This window comes from Dendropsophus ebraccatus, chromosome 10, assembly GCF_027789765.1.
Source record: "Dendropsophus ebraccatus isolate aDenEbr1 chromosome 10, aDenEbr1.pat, whole genome shotgun sequence".
NCBI lineage: Eukaryota > Metazoa > Chordata > Amphibia > Anura > Hylidae > Dendropsophus > Dendropsophus ebraccatus.
Genome location: NC_091463.1, coordinates 39525442 through 39545540, shown reverse-complemented (window position 1 = coordinate 39545540; position 20099 = coordinate 39525442).

Below are 20099 nucleotides of genomic sequence, written 5' to 3'. Positions count from 1 at the left end.
GCTATGGGGGGGAGATGGACAACATGAGGGGGCTATAGGGGGGAGATGGAAAACATGAGGGGGCTATAGGGGGGGTGGACAACATGAGGGGGCTATAGGGGGGGATGGACAACATGAGGGGGCTAAAGGGGGGAGATGGACAACATGAGGGGGCTATAGGGGGGATGGACAACATGAGGGGGCTATAGGGGGGAGATGGACAACATGAGGGGGCTATAGGGGGGATGGACAACATGAGGGGGCTATAGGGGGGAAATGGACAACATGAGGGGGCTATAGGGGGGGATGGACAACATGAGGGGGCTATGGGGGGAGATGGAAAACATGAGGGGGCTATAGGGGGGAGATGGAAAACATGAGGGGGCTATAGGGGGGTGGACAACATGAGGGGGCTATAGGGGGGGATGGACAACATGAGAGGGCTATAGTGGGAATGGAAAACATGAGGGGGCTATGGGGGGGATGGACAACATGAGGGGGCTATGGGGAGATGGAAAACATGAGGGGGCTATGGGGGGTTGGACAACCTGAGGGGGCTATAGGGGGCAATGGACAACATGAGGGGGCTATTACTGAGGAATCGACAACATGAGGGGGCCATATGGGGTGAATGGACATGAGGATATCTATATTGAAGAAGGACAACTTGAGGGGGCTATATATATGGGGGATGGACAGCATAAGGGGGGTACCTATATGGGGGATGGACAATATGGGGTGCCATTTATAAGGGGGACAACAGAGGGGGGACCATATACTGTAAGGAATATATATATATATATATATATATATATATATATAGAGTGAGGGCGTACAGGGGCCAATACAGATGTGCAGTTTGTAGAGAGATGAGGATGGTGACATAGTGAGGAGCCTAATATGTCTGTCTGGCAGATTCTGTGGATTCGTGGCTCATAGAAATTCTCATTATGGCCCAGGACGGATGGAGAAGATGAAAAGGGAAGAACTCCGATCAGAAAAGACGTCCCCTGTGAGTCACCTGATATATTTGCACTGTAATGTATATGGTGTATAGAACCTGTGTAGAGCTGTGTCTACCTCTATATGACTGGATGAGGTGATGGTGATCTGTGTACAGTGAATCTTATTCAGTAGCAGTGGTGGTGTTAGTCAGTATGTGGTGGTATTAGTCAGTAGCAGTGGTGGCGTTAGTCAGTATGTGGTGGTATTAGTCAGTATGTGGTGGTATTTGTTGCTTGTAATCCGGTACTGTTTTTTATTGTTCTTAGTATACTAGATTTGGTCAGTAACAATATAGTGATGGTATTGGTTGTGGTGTGGCGGTAATATTTTCCCCTTGTATACTGGTATTATTGGTATACAGGATTTGTTCAGTAACAGTATGGCGGTAATATGTATGGTGATAATATTTCCCTCTGATATACTGGTATTATTAGTAATATCACTCTCAGTATACAGGATCTGGTCAGTAACAGTATGGCGGTAATTGTGGCGGTAATATGTATGGTGATAATATTTCCCGCCTATATAATGGTATTATTGGTAAAATCAGTCTCAGTATACAGGATCTGGTCAGTAATAGTATGGCGGTAATATGTGTGGGGATATTTGCTCTTTATATACTGGTGTCATTGGTAGCTGTATGACTTTTGTATCTAAGTATACAGTGTTATCATACAAAGGAAATTGTCTTATAGCCCAATTACACCGGCCAATTATCGGTAACAAGCGCTCCTAGGAAGCCCCATGTAAAAGTGTCAGAGATCAGCTGACAAGCAAATGCCCCATAGTCGGCTGATTTGATCTTTTGTGCGGCTGTAAAAATCATTGCTGTCGGCTGCACATCTCTGTGTATTCCTGCCCTGCTGATTAGCAATCGTTTGCAGCCCCATACTGCCCCAAATCACGCCGTGTAACTGGACCCTTATTAATGTTACCATAGATAAGTATGGTGGCTGAAGGGTGGGCCCTAAGAATGATTTCCCCTGGTGGGCCCAAGGCACTCCAGTCCGACACTGATACCACACAACCTTGGGACACTTCCTCTTTCTGTGGGTGGCAGGTCCGATAGTCCGTGAGGGTCATTACACCGTTCTGGCCATTCATGATCACACTATCCCAAGGGACCCGGTAGTGACCCGGCAGGAAACTAACCACAGGGGAAAAAGGTACAACCGGCCTTGTAAAATAAAAGCAGGCGTGCCATCACACCTGTGTGCCTACCCGGCACTGGCGTCACAAAGTAACACCCCGAGGTCTGGCTGTATCTCAGTGTATCTCAGTGTATCTCCACCACCAGAGTGGAGTCACACTTCACCATCTAGCAAGTGACCATCCGTTCCTCCTCCATAGCACTAAGGGGGCTCACCACAGAACATTGCCAGCTGACCAGCGCCTGGACATTCTATGTTATCTGCACAGTGGGACCTTCCTCCTGCTATCTTTTCTGGATCTCCGTACCGGTTATCCGGCTCTAAGGATGGGCATCAGGCGGTTAATACTTTCAAATGCAGGACGGTGTCGGGCTCACAGGACAACCACCAGAGGTGAGCTTCTAAGTTAGCCAACATTTATTTATTCATTGTTGTGCGGTCTCGGTGCGCCTGTGGTGTCCGTTCCAGATTAAAGCCTGGACATATGTCTTATTAAAATAAATTAATGGTATTATATGTTAATAGGCTGTTCTAATTTCCTTATGTGTACTATTAGACCTCACGCAGATGGCTTATTACGGATGCATATTGTATAGATCTATAATATGGTGCTTGTAGCTTCCTATAGACCCATATTTAACCTCCATTTACCTCCAATTTTGCTGTGGTAATGAAACAAAGATCACTATGATGTTTCCAGTCCAGTCCTCCAGACCCACAGCTGGGCCAGGACTTGTGTCTGTACTACACAGGCAAACATGAAGAATAATAAGTCACTGAGCTGCGTTCACACTACGTATATTTCAGTCAGTATATTTCAGTCAGTATTGCAACCAAAACCAGGAGTGGATTAAAAACACAGAAAGGCTCTGTTCACACCATGTTGAAATTGAGTGGATGGCCGCCATATAACAGTAAATAACTGCCATTATTTCAATATAACAGCCGTTGTTCTAAAATAACAGCAAATATTTGCCATTAAATACATATACTGACTGAAATATACGTAGTGTGAACATAGCCTTATACTGTATTCACTATACTTAATAAAATGTATATGTATTTATATGAAGAGCTGTGTACAGAAAACAGTAAGGCTAGTCTTTTTAAAGGGTAAGGACACTTATAAAAAATCCAAAGGTCTAATATAACAATGCAAGGGTCATGAACAGTTTCTGCTGTAAGCCGTATCTTTCAAGAGTCCGAAACCTGTAAGTGTATAGGAGGTTAGGACCCCTGCTGTAATTAGCAAAGCAGATGAGAGGCAGACAAAAGACTCTAAAATAACGTTGTGTCCTGGAATTCAAAACCATCAATTCATCCCATTCACTGTGCTGTGATTGTTCTCCAATCCCCACTGAATAGCGGCCATCGGAAAGGACTGTAAAAGTAGCTCAGCTGTGTAGCTTGATAAAGCTCATACAGACAAAGCAGAGAAACCACACAGTATAGTCAAGCGGAGAATTAAATAGGTATAAAGCACAGGTGGGCACACAATGGCATTTTGCCAGGAGGCTTCTTGGCACTATTATTACATGTTGGCTTACATCCACCAGAAATCATTCATTGGTATATAGACCATAGAACATTACAGTAAGAGGCCACAGTTGCTAATAGTATAAATTTTAAGTATGACAGCTACGCAAACTCTCTTATTTACTGGACTGTGTACTGTGCTGTGAAGAATGAAGAGTTAATGTTTAAAAACAACTTTTAGTTTCTTTTCTTTTTTTTTTTTTTTAATTTTAATTTAAAAGGGTTTTCTGGTGTCAATAAAATTAATACCAGGCTGGGGCATTAAGATAAAAAAAAAGTACAGGCTTCCGTAAAATAGGAATCATAAAGCAGCATGGAGCATTCAAACATCAGTGGCAAGGACTGGTTAGAAAAAGCTTTTATATGTTTTTAAGCCTGGTATAATTTTTTTTTGTATGGTGCCAGATAACGAAAGACAAATATTTGTTGCTACTGAAATCCCCTACTAACCCAGCACACATCTATCACTCACCATATGGTTTGAAATCTCTTACCTCACCCTCACCTCTCTTAAAATGTAGAAATATAATAAAAAAAAAGTGTTATTTATAACACTGTTATATGTTACTGAATTATTGTATACTGGTAGTGTTCCTTTATGGTGACGTTTGGATTTAAAGGCAAAATATCAGTAGATGTACAAGTGTAGTAGGCTCTCAAGAAGCGGGTGACGTGTTGTAAAGAATATATGAAATAAATATATATATATATATATATATATATATATGTATATACACCTGTGTAGGTTATTCATAGACATTTATTACATCACTAAAATTTACATGAAGTGGTTGGTCCGTGTCTGAGTAGCCAAACATAACCATAAAAATCTACTCATAAATAGAACTTATGACAAATATTGATATAGATACAAAATTCATTACAATAAAAGGACAATAAAAACCAAAAATAAAAAATATATATGAAGAGCCTAGTGGTGTTGGCTACGCCGGGCCCAGCGCAGACACGCCACTTAGATGTATTTTGTAATGTTCCCGAATCCCTGTATCGGATATGAGCTCGTATCACCGTTGTACAGTTGTGGTGATTGTATTTATGTCTCGACAAGATAGTCTTTCCTTTGGGTCTTATACATTTAGTAAGGTTTAGAAGTGGGTAGCTCTTACTGATCTCGCATCATAAAAAATAGTTGAGATGTGAGCAGCAAACCCCGTGGTCATATGAGGTTCATTGGATACAGACAGTAACTATATAGATAAACAAGTATAAGTCAAATTAGTGGTGGTGGAATAATCCACCTCTCACCCTGTTGTTGGTAGCTCGCACGATCAAGTGCGGTACTGCAGCGGTAGTCCGTGTATGAGTCTGTTCGGCCTCTTTGGGATCTGTACAGACGGGGTCTGATCTGGCACAGTGTGCTGTCTTGTATGGGGTAATCTCTGAGCCGTTGTGGCGTCCGCATGTACGTGAGCGCGCGCTCTTTCCAACTGCTATTGAATTGAATGCCCGGGGGGATACGGCTCCGGTTCGGGATCTGAGTTCCCAAGTTGGTTGTTTTTTTAAAAGGCTATGTTATCCTTAATTCTTGAACGCGTTTCAGGAGGTCTACTTGCTCCTTTCCTCAGCAAAGAACTTTGGATAACTGTATACAAGAACTCAATCGTCCACCGTCACATCAAGCATGAGCCAGATTTTTTTGAACTTCCTAGGGCATTTACGGTGCTCATATAGGGCCTCATATAGTGGGACATATTTGTTAACCAGCTGTTTCCAGCGGGTCAAGGGAGGATCGTCGGTGCACTTCCACTCCATCGCTATAATTTTCCTAGCACAAAATAGAAGAAAACGTATGAACACCCTGTAATATTTGTTTTGCGTAATCTCGTTAATAATACCTAGTAAACAGACCTTGGGAGTGCAGACAAACAGAAAATCAAAGTGGTCGGACAGGAACTGCAGAAGTGAGCGCCAAAAGGCCTGTATTTTAGGGCATGACCACACTGCATGCATAAAGGTACCAACATCAGCCTGGCATTTAAAACAAGTATCCGAGGCAGATGCCCCCATCTTCCTGAGTCTCCCGGGGTATAGTATGTTCTCATCAGGAAGCGAAATTGAATCAATCGGTCCCGGGCACTAACTACTGTAGGATAATAGGTACTCACCACCTCCTTCCACTGCTGATCACTCAGGGAAGGGATATCCACCACCCACCTCTCATAGGCCTTCTGGAATGGGGAAGTATCTTCCCGACACAACAGTAGGTAGCTATGTGTCAGGGTTTTGTCAAGATCTGGTGAACCCAGCAGCTCCTCGGCCGGAGTGAACTCCAGGGGGATCGTGAGGCCACCAAACTGAGTCTGGACAGCGTGCTGTAGTTGAAGATAATGAAAAAAAGCTGTACGAGGTACCCCATATAGTTCACACACAGCAGAGAAGGAGCGGAACACATTGTCCGAGGAAAAAAGATGGGACCGGTAGCGGACCCCATGTTTCCCCAGAGGGAAGCACCCGGAAGGCCGATGAGTTCTGGCAGATGAGGATTCAGCCATAAAGGCGTGCGAGGGGAAAAAGAGGTTGAGGATACCTGCTTTTGCACCGTCGACCACACCCTCTGCACCGTGGCCAGAGGAGGATGCCAGGACGCAGAGGGGGTATACCTATACAAGGTATTGGTTAAGCCTTCATAGGATACAACCAATGCCCCAGCCAGTGCCACCGCCGCGTTGCTGAGGTCCAGATCCAACCACCAGTTTGCGTAGACCAATTGGGAGGCCAGAAAATAATGATACATGTTAGGAGCTGCCAGACCCCCCTGATGCCTGGGCGCCAGGAGGTGTGCATAACCTATCCTAGGAGACCTGCCCTGCCAGTAGAAGAATCTCAGAATCCTATCCAGATCCGCAAAGAACTTTTTAGGGAGGAAAACAGGGGAGGCATGAAACAGGTAAAGGAACTTAGGTAAGAAGATCATTTTGAAGATGTTGATTCTACCCAGTAATGACAGCGGAAGTGATCCCCATTTCTGTAGGCGGAGGTTGGCTGCTGTCAGGAGAGGTGTTAAGTTTAGGGGCAGATAACTGTCTAACGAGGCTGTGACCTCCACACCCAGGTAACGGAACTGACGGGCCACCAACTGTCTGTCCGGGAGGCTAGCGGGCAGGGGGAGGGAAAGCACCAGGGGCATCAACACCGATTTGGACCAGTTCACGACTAGACCGGATATACGGCTAAAGTTTTGTATGCAGGACATTAAGGCAAGGAGGGAAGGGCCCACATCCGCCAGGTACACCACGGTATCATCTGCATAAAGCGACACCTTTTCAACTATCGATCCCCTCTGGAGGCCACGGATGGAGGATGAGGCACGGATGGCCGCCGTCAGCGGCTCGATTGCAATGGAAAAGAGCAGGGGCGATAGCGGGCATCCCTGAGGCCTGTTGCCTTTCTACAGGCTGACCTGATTGTTCTCAGAAAGAAGTCACCACCAGAGCTGTTTGCAGCGGCTTATCCCTCCTCTTTCCATTGAGAACACATAGACATTCCGCCCTGCCAAATGTTAATGTGTATAAAGAGATAGATATCTGCTTACAGCTTTTCAAAGTGTATGCCCACACAGTAATACCAAGTTCCTATCTATGAACCACACTGCACACAGAAGAGTTTATAACTAAATATAGCGTATATTTATTCACAATTACATATACGTGTATACATTAAACACAAACAAATCTGTACAAACTTGGTGATTATGATTAATTACAAGTGTTCGGGATGAGGGATGGGTCACCCCTGTTGCACCCTGCCTATTGCTGGGGTGGGACCCCCTGGTTTAGGCGTCCCCAAACGTCAGGAGGGACTAACCCTATACTCGGGTTTTAGTTGTCTGTCCCGTCACTGATGTCAATGGTCTTGGGTATATTTAGATCAATACATGACGTAAACAATGGCAATTATATAGATAGGTTGTCAATAATTATTATGAAATCCCTTCTTCCGTTTTTCCAACGCGTTTCCCTTGTTCTGTAGCAACAAGTTCCTCAGGGAATAGGAAGAGTGTTGGTAAATGTTTAAGATATGCCTTGATTAGGATGATAGTCTGATCCAAAGGAAGCTGATGTTCACATTATGATGTCAGTCACATCGTTGTGTGTATGTGTGGGGGATACCCCATAGAGATATGGGAAGCCCCTAGACACTCCAAAGTCCGTCAGGTAACAAATCTGGGAGATGACCCCTAGGATACTAATTGGTCCAAAGTGATGTCCGGTCTACTCTAGTATAGAGATCAATTGTCCCTTCCTTGTGGCCTGGTATAGGTTCCTTAGATGCTTGATAGCCCCATTCCAGGATATCAATGTATCACAATGTTTCCCTGTGCAGAGTGATGCGCTGCAGGGCGTACACTGAAGCCAGTCTGTAGTCTGACTGGTGCTGAGAGCGATGCCGTCTGATAGAGTGTGGTCCGTGCTAAGGAAGGCTCGTCCACCACACGTCTGCTACTGAGTGTCGGCTGTTAGTGCGAAGGGCGCGTGTATTCAAATCAGATCTCTATATTAGAGTAGACTGGTGTCACCGCGGCGGAGCACGGGCCGCCGCCGCAACCTCTCCATGTGCAGGGACCCGGCGCTGCTACTAGTTCGGCCCCGGGGGGCGCCTTACCTCGCCCCGCTCCTGTCACCCGCTGTGCCGGCCGGTGCGCGCGTCAGATTTAAAGGGCCAGTCCGCCCTTAATTGGTAGTTGCTCTGGTCACTCCCTATATAATCCCAACATGCCCCAACACTGGGGTTGGAGCCTCTACATGCTTCCCATAGCGTTTGGCGCAGCTCCCTGTTGTTCCTAACCTCAGTCCTTGTTCCTAGTCCCTGTCCACTGTCCCGGTCCCTAGTCCCTGTCCGCTGCTTAACCTTTGTTCCTGTGCACTGCCTGCCACCAGCGGTTACGCCCACAGACCTCTGCCTGCATTACCATCTGCCTACTGCTCCTGCCACGCCTCGCCTGCTGTCACTAGCAACCAAGCCAGGGGTAGCGACCTGGGGGTCGCCTGCCGCAGCAAGTCCATCCTGCCTTGCGGCGGGCTCTGGTGAAAACCAGCGGCCCCTTAGATTCCGCTCCCTGGTGCGGTTACTACCATCGCTAGTGACAGTTCAGTGGATCCACGACTCCAGGCGTTACAACCGGACATCACTTTGGACCAATCAATATCCTAGGGGGTCATCTCCCAGATTTGTTACCTGATGGATTTTGGAGTGTCTAGGGGCTTCCCCTCAAATCTCTATTGGGGTACCCCCCCCACACACACACATACACACAACGATGTGACTGACATCATAATGTGAACATCAGCTTCCTTTGGATCAGACTATCATCCTAATCAAGGCATATCCCAAACATTTACCAACACTCTTCCTTGTCACTACAGAACAAGGGAAGCGCGTTGGAAAAACGAAAGAAGGGATTTCATAAAGATTATTGACAACCTATCTCTATACCTGCTATTGTTTACATCATGTATTGATCTAAATATACCCAAGACCATTGGCATCAGTGGCGGGACAGACAACTAAAACCCGAGTATAGGGTTAGTTCCTACTGACCAGCAATAGGCAGGGCACAACAGGCGTGACCCATTCCTCATCCCGAACACTTGTAAATAATCATAATCACCTAGTTTGTACATATTTGTTTGTGTTTAAGGTATACACGTATATGTAATTGTGAATAAATATACACTATAAGATGTATTATAGCGCTTCAACCACAGTCCCACTATTTTTTTGATTGTTATTATAAGAATGCAAATAGTTCAGTGTCCATATTCAGGCTATTTGGCTTTAAAGAATTTAGGTCGAATATCCATTTGGTTCCTGCCCAGGATATTTTCGCTATAAAATTCCCAGCCCACCTATGAATGGGTATTTTCTCCCATGGGGCGGCACATGGGGCGGCACACCTTACATGTCTTTTGACGTATCACTTATCTTTTCATAAATATAACTTGCCTTGAATATGGCAATGTAGGCCTGACCCCTGCTTGTTATATGGGTGCAGTCAGGCTGACGATGATCAATGTGGAATCTGTACAGGTCTTGCTAATCACAGGAGCTGACAGGAACAAGCAATAAATACAGGATGTGATAAATGTAAGAAAGAAACATGTAGTAGAGGAATTCAGGCCTGGCCTTTTATTGGGGTATTAGCACCTGTTACAAGATGAGTGATTTATGTAACTACCTTGCCTCCTCAGGCTATGTTCACACGCTGTATAAACAACAGCCTTTCCGCATGAATGACCGTTGTTTAACACTACCTATGTCCGGAATTAAGGTAGCGTTAAACAACAGCCGTTTACGGGGAATGGTCGTTGTTAATACAGCCTTAGGCCATGCTGACACTACATAAAAAAAAAATAATTTTAGAGAACTAGGTGCTAAGTTGAAGGGAAGGACCTCCAAGGTGGTATTCTCTGGAATACTGCCTGTGCCATGCGCATCGCAGGAAAGACAGAGGGAGCTTAGGGAGTTAAATGCATGGCTCAAGTCATGGTGTAGAGGAGAAGGGTTTGGGTTTTTAGAGCACTGGGCTGACTTTTCATTGGGGTACAATCTGTTTTCCGCAGATAATTTGCACCTTAATGGAAGGGGGTCCGCTGTGCTGGGGGAGAGAATCCTAGAAGGGGTGGAGGGGTTTTTAAACTAGGGATGTGGAGGGAGGACAATGTAGTATGTAATGTAGTGGCAGATAGGTTAGAGAGGGGACAGAACAATGAGGAGGGAGGAGAAGGGTCCTGTGGGGGGAGGATAAGAGCAGTGCATAGGGAGATCCATATGTTGCGGATGAACAGTGAGGATGATTGTAGCCACAGCACAGTAATAAATCCCATTTCTTATAATGAAGCGGTTAAACTCGATGGTAATATAAAGTGTATGGTTACTAATGCCAGAAGTCTAGCCAGCAAGATGGGGGAGCTAGAGGCCTTGGTTCTGGAGGAGTCCATTGATGTGGTTGGTGTGACTGAGACATGGCTGGACTCCTCACATGACTGGGCTGTCAATATTCAGGGACTTACGTTGTTCAGAAGGGACCGGGTGGGCAGAAGGGGAGGAGGAGTATGTCTGTATGTCAGAAATGATATTAAAGTGAGTGTAAAAGATGCAATAGTGGGCGATGACTGCGATGATGTGGAAGCATTGTGGGTAGAACTACAGAAGGAGGTAAAGAGTGAAAAAATTATTCTTGGTGTAATCTATAGACCCCCCAACATTACTGAGGAGGTAGATGGCCAGTTGAATAGACAAATAGAGCGGGCTGCCCGGGAGGGAACAGTAGTGATAATGGGGGACCTCAACTACCCAGATATAGATTGGGGTCACGGTTCAGCTAAAACCACAAAGGGGAGGGAATTTCTTAACCTCCTGCAGGATAATTTTCTGGGCCAGTTTGTGGAGGAGCCAACTAGAAGTGATGCCTTGTTGGATCTGGTTATTTCTAACAACGCTGAGCTGGTTGGGGATGTCACTGTCCATGAACACCTGGGTAATAGTGACCACAATATAGTGACTTTTAGCTTAAAGTGTAGAAAAGAAAAACATGTTGGGAGGGCAAAAACTCTTAATTTTAAAAGGGCCAATTTTCCTGGGTTAAGGGCAGAACTTCAGGGCATAGACTGGGAGCGGCTGCTGTCACATACGGATACAGCTAATAAATGGGAAATCTTCAAATCCACATTAAATAACTGTACTGCCAAATATATTCCTATGGGTAACAAATATAAACGGTTAAAATCCAATCCCACATGGCTTACAACCGAGGTTAGAAGGGCTATAAATGAGAAAAAAGGGGCATTCAAAAAATATAAATCAGAGGGGTCAGCTGTAGCATTTAAACATTACAAAGAAGTCAACAAAACCTGTAAAAATGTAATAAAAGCAGCAAAAATTCACAATGAAAGGCAGGTAGCTATAGAAAGCAAAAGAAACCCCAAAAAATTCTTCAAATATATTAATGCAAAAAAACCAAGGTCAGAGCATGTAGGACCCCTAAATAATGGCGACGGGGAATTAATAACTGGGGATCAGGAGAAAGCTGAGTTACTTAATGGGTTCTTCAGTTCTGTATATACAAAAGAGGATGGAGCTGTGGTGGGTGGGGCCAGTACTGAGGTGGGTGGGGCCAGTGCTGCTAACACATGTAATGTACTGAACTGGTTTACTATAGATATGGTCCAAGATAAATTAAACAAACTCAATGTAACCAAAGCTCCAGGGCCTGATGGATTGCACCCCAGAGTTCTTAGGGAACTCAGTTCTGTAATTTCACTACCCTTGTATGAAATATTCCGTGATTCTTTGCTTACTGGTATTGTGCCGAGGGACTGGCGTAAGGCAAATGTAATGCCGATCTTCAAAAAGGGCTCTCGAACTTCCCCAGGTAACTATAGACCCGTAAGCTTAACGTCCATTGTGGGGAAACTATTTGAGGGGCTTATAAGGGACTACATCCAGGAATATGTAGTGGCTAATAGTATTATAAGTGATAACCAGCATGGTTTTACTAAGGACAGAAGCTGTCAAACCAACCTAATATGTTTCTATGAAGAGGTAAGTAGAAGCCTGGATGGCGGCGCGGCTGTGGATATAGTGTACCTGGATTTTGCAAAAGCGTTTGACACAGTTCTTCATGGACGTCTGATGGGTAAGTTAAAGTCTATCGGTTTGGAAAATTTTATGTGTAACTGGATTGAAAACTGGCTTAATAATCGTACCCAGAGAGTGGTGGTCAATGATTCCTACTCCGAATGGTCCCCGGTAATAAGTGGTGTACCCCAAGGGTCAGTACTGGGCCCTCTTCTGTTTAACTTGTTTATTAATGATATTGAGAATGGAATTAACAGCAATGTTTCTATCTTTGCAGATGACACCAAGCTTTGTAGTACAGTACAGTCTATGGAGGATGTGCAGATGTTACAGGATGACTTAGACACACTGAGTGTTTGGGCGTCCACTTGGCAAATGAGGTTCAATGTGGATAAATGTAAAGTTATGCACCTGGGTACTAATAACCCGCATGCATCATATGTCCTGGGGGAGTTACTCTGGGAGAGTCACTGATAGAGAAGGATCTGGGTGTACTTGTAGATAATAGACTACAGAACAGTACACAATGTCAGTCAGCTGCTTCTAAGGCCAGTAGGATATTGTCATGCATTAAAACAGGCATGGACTCTCGGGACAGGGATATAATATTACCGCTTTAAAAAGCTTTGGTGCGGCCTCATCTGGAGTATGCCGTCCAGTTTTGGAACCCGATTCATAAAAAGGATGTTCTAGAGCTGGAGAGGGTACAAAGACGGGCAACTAAACTAATAAGGGGAATGGAGCATCTTAGTTATGAGGAGAGATTAAAAGAATTACATTTGTTTAGTCTGGAGAAGAGACGTTTAAGGGGAGATATGATTAACTTATTTAAATATATAAATGGCCCCTACAAGAGATATGGGGAAAAGATGTTCCAGGTAAAACCCCCTCAAAGGACAAGAGGGCACTGCCTCCGCCTGGAGAAAAAAAGGTTCAATCTCCGGAGGTGACAAGCCTTCTTTACCATGAGAACTGTGAATCTGTGGAACAGTCTACCACAGGATCTGGTCACAGCAAAAACAGTAGAGGGCTTCAAAACCGGCCTAGACAAGTTCTTAGACCAAAATAATATAAATGCATATGTATAGAACCTATCGCCCCTCTCCCTTCCCTGTATCCATCCCCTCCTTGGTTGAACTTGATGGACATGTGTCTTTTTTCAACCGTATTAACTATGTAACTATGTAACTATGTAAGTACCATAGTAATCACGGTCGTTGTTGATCACGGCCGTGATTACTACGGTACTTACGTAGTGCTGCATCTGAGGGAATCCCGGCCAGAGTGTACACACATGGTATACATTCCGGCCGGGATCCCTAACGGCGTCGCAAGAAACTGACATGTCATTTTTCTGCGAGCGCTATTCAATGAATAGCGCTTGCAGAAAACCTGTCAGTTCACACAATGGAGCGCGTGGCTCCGGCTGCAAGCTCCATTGTGAGCAGCTGGGAATTCAGATGTGGGTGCGCAGCAGTGAAGATCATCCGGCCGGTACTGCAGTACTGGCCGGGATAATCTTTTCTGACACCGTCCGTTCTGTGGCCCTGCCGGGTCACGGAACGGCCAGTCTCTTACGCCATGTGAACATGGCCTTATAGTGATATTATACAGGACAGTAATAATGTTCCGATTGCACATTGAGGGTACAGTGCTTGTGAGCTATAGTTCTTTGGGATATAGGGGATCTCTAGGATATTATATTGTTGGCTTATCCTTAACTGGGCTCTTTACTCTTCCAATCATGGGGGTGCTTAAAAACATATGACGTGCTTGAATCTTAATTCAAATATTTAGCCAACCTGGATCTGGATAGGGTTTCCACATTGAAAAGATATGGTATAAGTAAGGCTTTCACTCTACATCAGTGGTGCCCACAGGGGGGGGGGGGTAGTTGCTAGGGAGAAGCAATGTGTGTATTATGGCATAGGGCAGTGTTATTCAACCCTTTTTCAACTTGAGGCAAAAAAAAAAAAAAAAGAAAAAATGTCATCCACTAACTTACAGGTGACATCTTCTTTGTTCTAAGGCGTCACTTTCCTTTTCCTCTCCTTCTGGCCCGGCCCACCATGATGATTTCTTGCAGCAACAATTCATCTCTTTTGAACCTGCCAGACAAACATCTCAGGCTCTGCACTTTAAGGCTATGTTCACACTACGTAAGAGACCGGCCGTTCCGTGACCCCAGCCGGGTGACGGAACGGCCGGATCATCTCGGCCGGTACTTAAGTACCGGCCGGATGATCTTTCGGCCACGGAGCTCTGATGCGGGCACATCAGCGCGCGCCCGCATCAGAGCTTACCATAGAACACAATAAAGCGACCGGCCAGAGCCGCTCGCTTCACTGTGTGAACTGACAGGTCTTTCTGCGTCCGGAATTCACTGAATTCCGTCCGCAGAAAACTGACATGTCAGTTGTTTGCGGCGGCGTATGGGATCCCGGCCGGAGCGCACACGATGTGTGTACGCTCCGGCCGGGATCCCATAGAACAACAGGCATTGTTCCACCGCGGTAAAAGTACGGCCGTTGTTGCCATCGGCAACAACGGCCGTACTTTTACGTAGTGTGAACATAGCCTAACAACTTCTACTTTTGTGTTGTATGCAGTAAAGTCAGTAGGTATGTGGGTTGCCCACTGTATGTAGGATTCTCTGCTGTGCCCTCATATAGTATTAACCTCTTAATGACGGAGCCAATTTTCGTTTTTTCCTTTTTAGTTTTTACCTCCTTGTGTTTAAAAGGCCATAGCACTTGCATTTTTTCACCTAGAAACCCACATGAGCCCTTATTTTTTGCGTCACTAATTGTACTTTGCAATGGCAGACTTTTAATTAATTGAGGTGTCATTTTTTGCACCATAATGTGTTCTTTCTCTCGGTACCTTGATTGCATATATGCGACTTTTGGATCGCTTTTCATTGCAATGTTTCTGGATTTGATGCGACCAAAAATGCACAATATTTGCACTTTGTCTCGTCTTTGCGCTTACACTGTTTACCGTGCAAGATCAGAAATGTGATAAGTTAATAGTTTGCACAATTACGCACGTGGCGATACCAAACAAGTTTCTTTATTTATTTATTTTTATTTATAAAATGGGAAAAGGGGGATGATTCAGACTTTTATTAGGGGAGGGGTTTTTTAATTAATGAAAACACTTTTTCTTTTACTTATACATTAATTAGAAGCCCCCCCTGGGGGACTTCTAATACAACTACACTGATCTCCCATAGAGATCAGCGTAGCTGTATTATACAGCACCAATCCATGAGATTGGTGCTCTATTGCTTTGGCCTGCTGCAGACCAATGCAATAAATTACAGAGCAGGGATCAGCGTCATTCCGACACTGAGGCCAGACACGGTAAGACCAAGGGATCCCCCCTCCGCGATTGCATCGCGCGCGGGGGGGGGGGGGATCCCGCCACTAGACACCAGGGATGGGTTGCAAATAACACTGTTAGATGCAGCTGTCATGTTTGACAGCTTCATCTAACGCTGTTAATTAGCGGGAGCGGTGATCGGCCCCGGTCCCGGGCTGCATAGGCATATGTCCTTAAGAGGTTAATGCCCCCTTCTGTACCCCATATAGTAATAATGTCCCCTGCTGTACCCCAATATAATAATAATGTCTCCTGCTGTGCCCCCATATAGTCATAATGTTCCCTGACGTGCCTCCATATAGTAATAATGCCTCGTGCTGTGCCCCCATATAGTAATAATTCCTTGTGCTGTGCCCCCATATAGTAATAATGCTCCCTGTGCTGTGCCCCAATAGTAATAATGTGGTGCACCCCCATAGTAATTATCCACCCTGTGCTGTCCCCATAGTAATACCCCCTGTGCTGCACCCCCATAGTAATAACCCCACCACCACGCTGTCCCCATAGTAATAACCTCTTGTGCAGTCTCCATAGTAATAATCTCCCCTATGTTGTCCCCATAGTAATAATCCCTCCATGCTTTGTCCACATATAGTAATAATCACCCTGTGCTCTGCCTTATAGTAATAATTCCTCTGTGCCCTGCCTCATAGTAGTAATCCCCCTGTGCTCCCCAATAGTAATAATCCCCCCTGTGCTCACCCCATAGTACTAATCCCCCCTGTGCTTTCCCATAGTAATAATCCTCCCTGTGCTCCCTCCATAGTAAAAATTCCTCCGTTCTCTGCCTCATAGTAATGATCCCCCTGTGCTTCCTCATAGTAATAATCCCCCTGTGCTCCCCCATAGTACTAATCCCCTGTGCTCCCCTCATAGTACTAATCCCCCTGTGCTCCCCCCATAGTACTAATCCCCTCTGTGCTCCCCCCATAGTAATAATCTCCCCTGTGCTCCCCCCATACTAATAATCCCCCCTGTGCTCCCCCCATAGTAGTAATCCCCCATACTTTGTCCACCTATAGTAATCCCCCCCTGTGCTTTGCTCCCTCCTGCATTGACAAACACACACACACACACACACACACACACACACAAATTAAAAAAAAACATTATACTCACTGCCAGAACATGCAGCAAACACACCTGTAGACCCCAATCACCAGACAAAGGGCAGAAAAGTGTCATTTTGCCCTCTGTTTGAGTGGTTTTCTTTGTATAGCAGGACCCTGTAAAAAAAAACCATACCGAAATATATATATATATATATATATATATATATATATATATATATATATATATATATAGTTTAAGATAAACATCTGGAGCTACATAGCAGACCAAAAGACAATGCACAAGGCATAGACCTTCAGCGCCTCCTGCTGGGTGCATGTTATAATCACAAGTTCTGCAAAGTTGTCCATGATTGCGGATCCACAATCACAAACCAACTTAGTGGCCAATTACTTTATTGTGCTATTCACACCTTCTGCTTGGACATGTTTTAGAGTGCATCGAGATTGCAGCACGGATTCCCCATAGAAGTCTATTGGATCCATATTCTTTACGGACATCACGGATGTGGCATCTATGACATCCATGAAAAAAATGGATAAAAACCAGGCCAGGCTCAAGAACAAAGCAACAGCAAGTTTTTTTTTTATAATACAACTAAAGGGAATTTATTAACCCCCTTTGCTTTTTTTCCTTTTATGTGAGCTACTGTAGGCTTAAAGGAGGTTATCGAGCATTAGAAAACCATGGCCACTTTCTTTCAGAGACAACACCACTCTTGTCTCCAGTTTGGGTGGTATTTTTGCAACTCCATTCCATTGAAGTAAATTGAGCTTAACTGCAAAGTAAACCTGAACTGGAGACAAGAGTTAAGTTGTCTCTGGAAGAAAGTAGGTGGCCATGTTTTTCTAATGCTGAAAACCCCCTTTAATAAAGTGAAGGGGGCTTATCATATCTAAATTTTCTATGTCATCTGGGGTTAGTCAGGGGCATAGCTAGGATTCATAGGGCCCCATAGCAAAAAGCTGTACAGGGCCCCATGAATCCTATGTGCCCCACCCCCGGAGCAGTCCCTTGGTGTTTCATCATTCTCACAGCTACCTGGTGCACTAGTGGCTTCACTCATGCGTCAGGGAGCTGGAAGAGTGAAGGAAAGCTGCACCAGGCCAGGTGAGTATAGGGCGAATGGGTCTGTGGATAAGTGCTGCTGCAATTAAGGGGGGCGCTGTCACTAGGGTTAGGGTTAGCCGTTTTATGGGCTAACACTAAGCCTTTGCCTTTGCTCTGTCTAAGCACCGTCTATCAGACAGCTCCACTACTCACTAACCAGTAATGAGATAAAGTAAAATCACATGACACAGGAAAGACACTTTATTGAAATGAAAAGCCTCCATAGAGGTGAGCAGATTATGTAATAAGTAAAACAAAGCAGGAGTGTTTTTTTTTTTTTTTAAATAACTGAAATGTATTAATTTATAAATATATATACAGATAAATATACAATAAATATACAATATATATAAACCATACACATATGGCATTAGTCATCCATATGCGCTTGATGTTATGATGTTCTTTCTGGAATAAAAATGATAAAAAGTACTTTAATGTAATGAGGACATAAGGAAAGGGTTTTCCACACATGTAACAATCTACCTAATAGGCTGTAATGTAAGCTGTACTCACAGAACTGAAACCTATTCCCATATTTCAATGTGTATAGTATATTAGGCCACAATTAATACATTTCTTAACAGTTTTCTGCAATAATTGACATTATAATATATGCGAAAGTGGATTTACATTACTCACATATGGTAGAATAATATAAGATGCAATTTATCAGTGCCATAACATGCCTATTATATGGTGATGGATTTCACCCACTTAAAGGGTAAAGTCTGTCATGTCCTAGTTCATCCTTATAAAGAGATTTTAGCTGAGAAATAACCATAAACGGCTGAAGAATAATGTCCTCTTTTAGCTGATCTCCTTGTCTCACTCCTCACTCTCCAGGACAAGAGTACAGGTAGAGAAATCTTACTTTTGGTAATAAGCCACTACAAGGACAAGAAGAAGAACATGACTTTATTCTACTCAGCAAACAAAATCAGAAACCTAAGAGGTAGAAGGTAACACTACATGGATCATAGGTATAGGCCGCTTCCAGGTCCACAAATCCTCCATATCGGCTTTGCTTATTTCTAAAATAAATAAAAAAATATATCAGGTGATTATTCTACCAAAATGATTTACCAATCCATAATTAGGCTTTGTTCACACTACGTAACAGACCGGCCGTTCCATGAACCCGGCCGGGTCACGGAACGGCCGGTCTGTGCCCGGATCTTAAGTACAGGCCGGATGATCCGTCCGGCCGCAGAGCTCTAATGCGGGCGCACCTCCCTATGTCCGGTCCCTTGCAGGAGCGCTCACCCGCCGCTTGCTCCTGGCGGGGTGAGCGCTCCTGCCCCATCTCATCTGGTCGCCCGGTCCCTGGGAGGAGCGCTCACCCAGCCAGGAGCAAGCGGCGGGTGAGCGCTCCTGCAAGGGACCGGGCATAGGGAGGTGCAGGAGCGCTCACTCCGCCGGGAAGGAGCGGGGAGGGTGAGCGCTCCTGCACACGACTATTTAGGGGTATGCTGATCCAGCTGGTAACGGGCGGGGGGGGGGGGGGGGGGCTCCGCAGCGGGGTGAGTTTTAGATAAGTAGCGCTCACCCCGCTGCTTGGAACCAGGCAGAAGGTATAATAGGGGCTGGGAGAGAGAAAGACACGCATTCAGCTGCATAGAGGCATACATCAGCTGCTCAGCCGCGATTGGCTGAGCACAGTTATACTCAGCCAATCGCGGCTGAGCAGCCGATGACGCGGCAGAGGAGGGCCGGCATGAGGGATGGCTGCAGCGATTCGGCCGGCCTCCCGATGATGACGTCCTTGGCAGAAGATCGGAGACTGGTGTCGGCACGTGACAGGTATGTATAATGCACCACACTTCCGGGTACACGGGCGGGGGTGGTGGGACATGGGGAAGGGGGCCATGTATAACTTTGTAATGTGTGTTATTTTGTGAATAATTTCTTAGCGCCGCACTACCCCTTGAAGATGGGAGTGCAGTATATATACAGTACTACTAGTGGTAGTTTCTTCCAAAGCCACTGGACTGGGTATGGAGCTCATGCCCTACACATGGTATGGCCATGTCTGATGAGGGAAGTATAGGTGTTCTGCCGCCTTTTATTCTTTACTACAAAGTATTTGGACTGTGTTTTTCCAGACTGTAGAAATCCAGTAAATAGCCTGTAGAAGTAAGAGACCATGCTTACATATTCCTTATCAGCCCATATGTCAGTAACTCCATATCAATAGAGAGTTGTTCTGCGTCTCTAGACAGGGAGTTTCAGTAGCTAAGATTATTTATTAATGGCAGACAACAT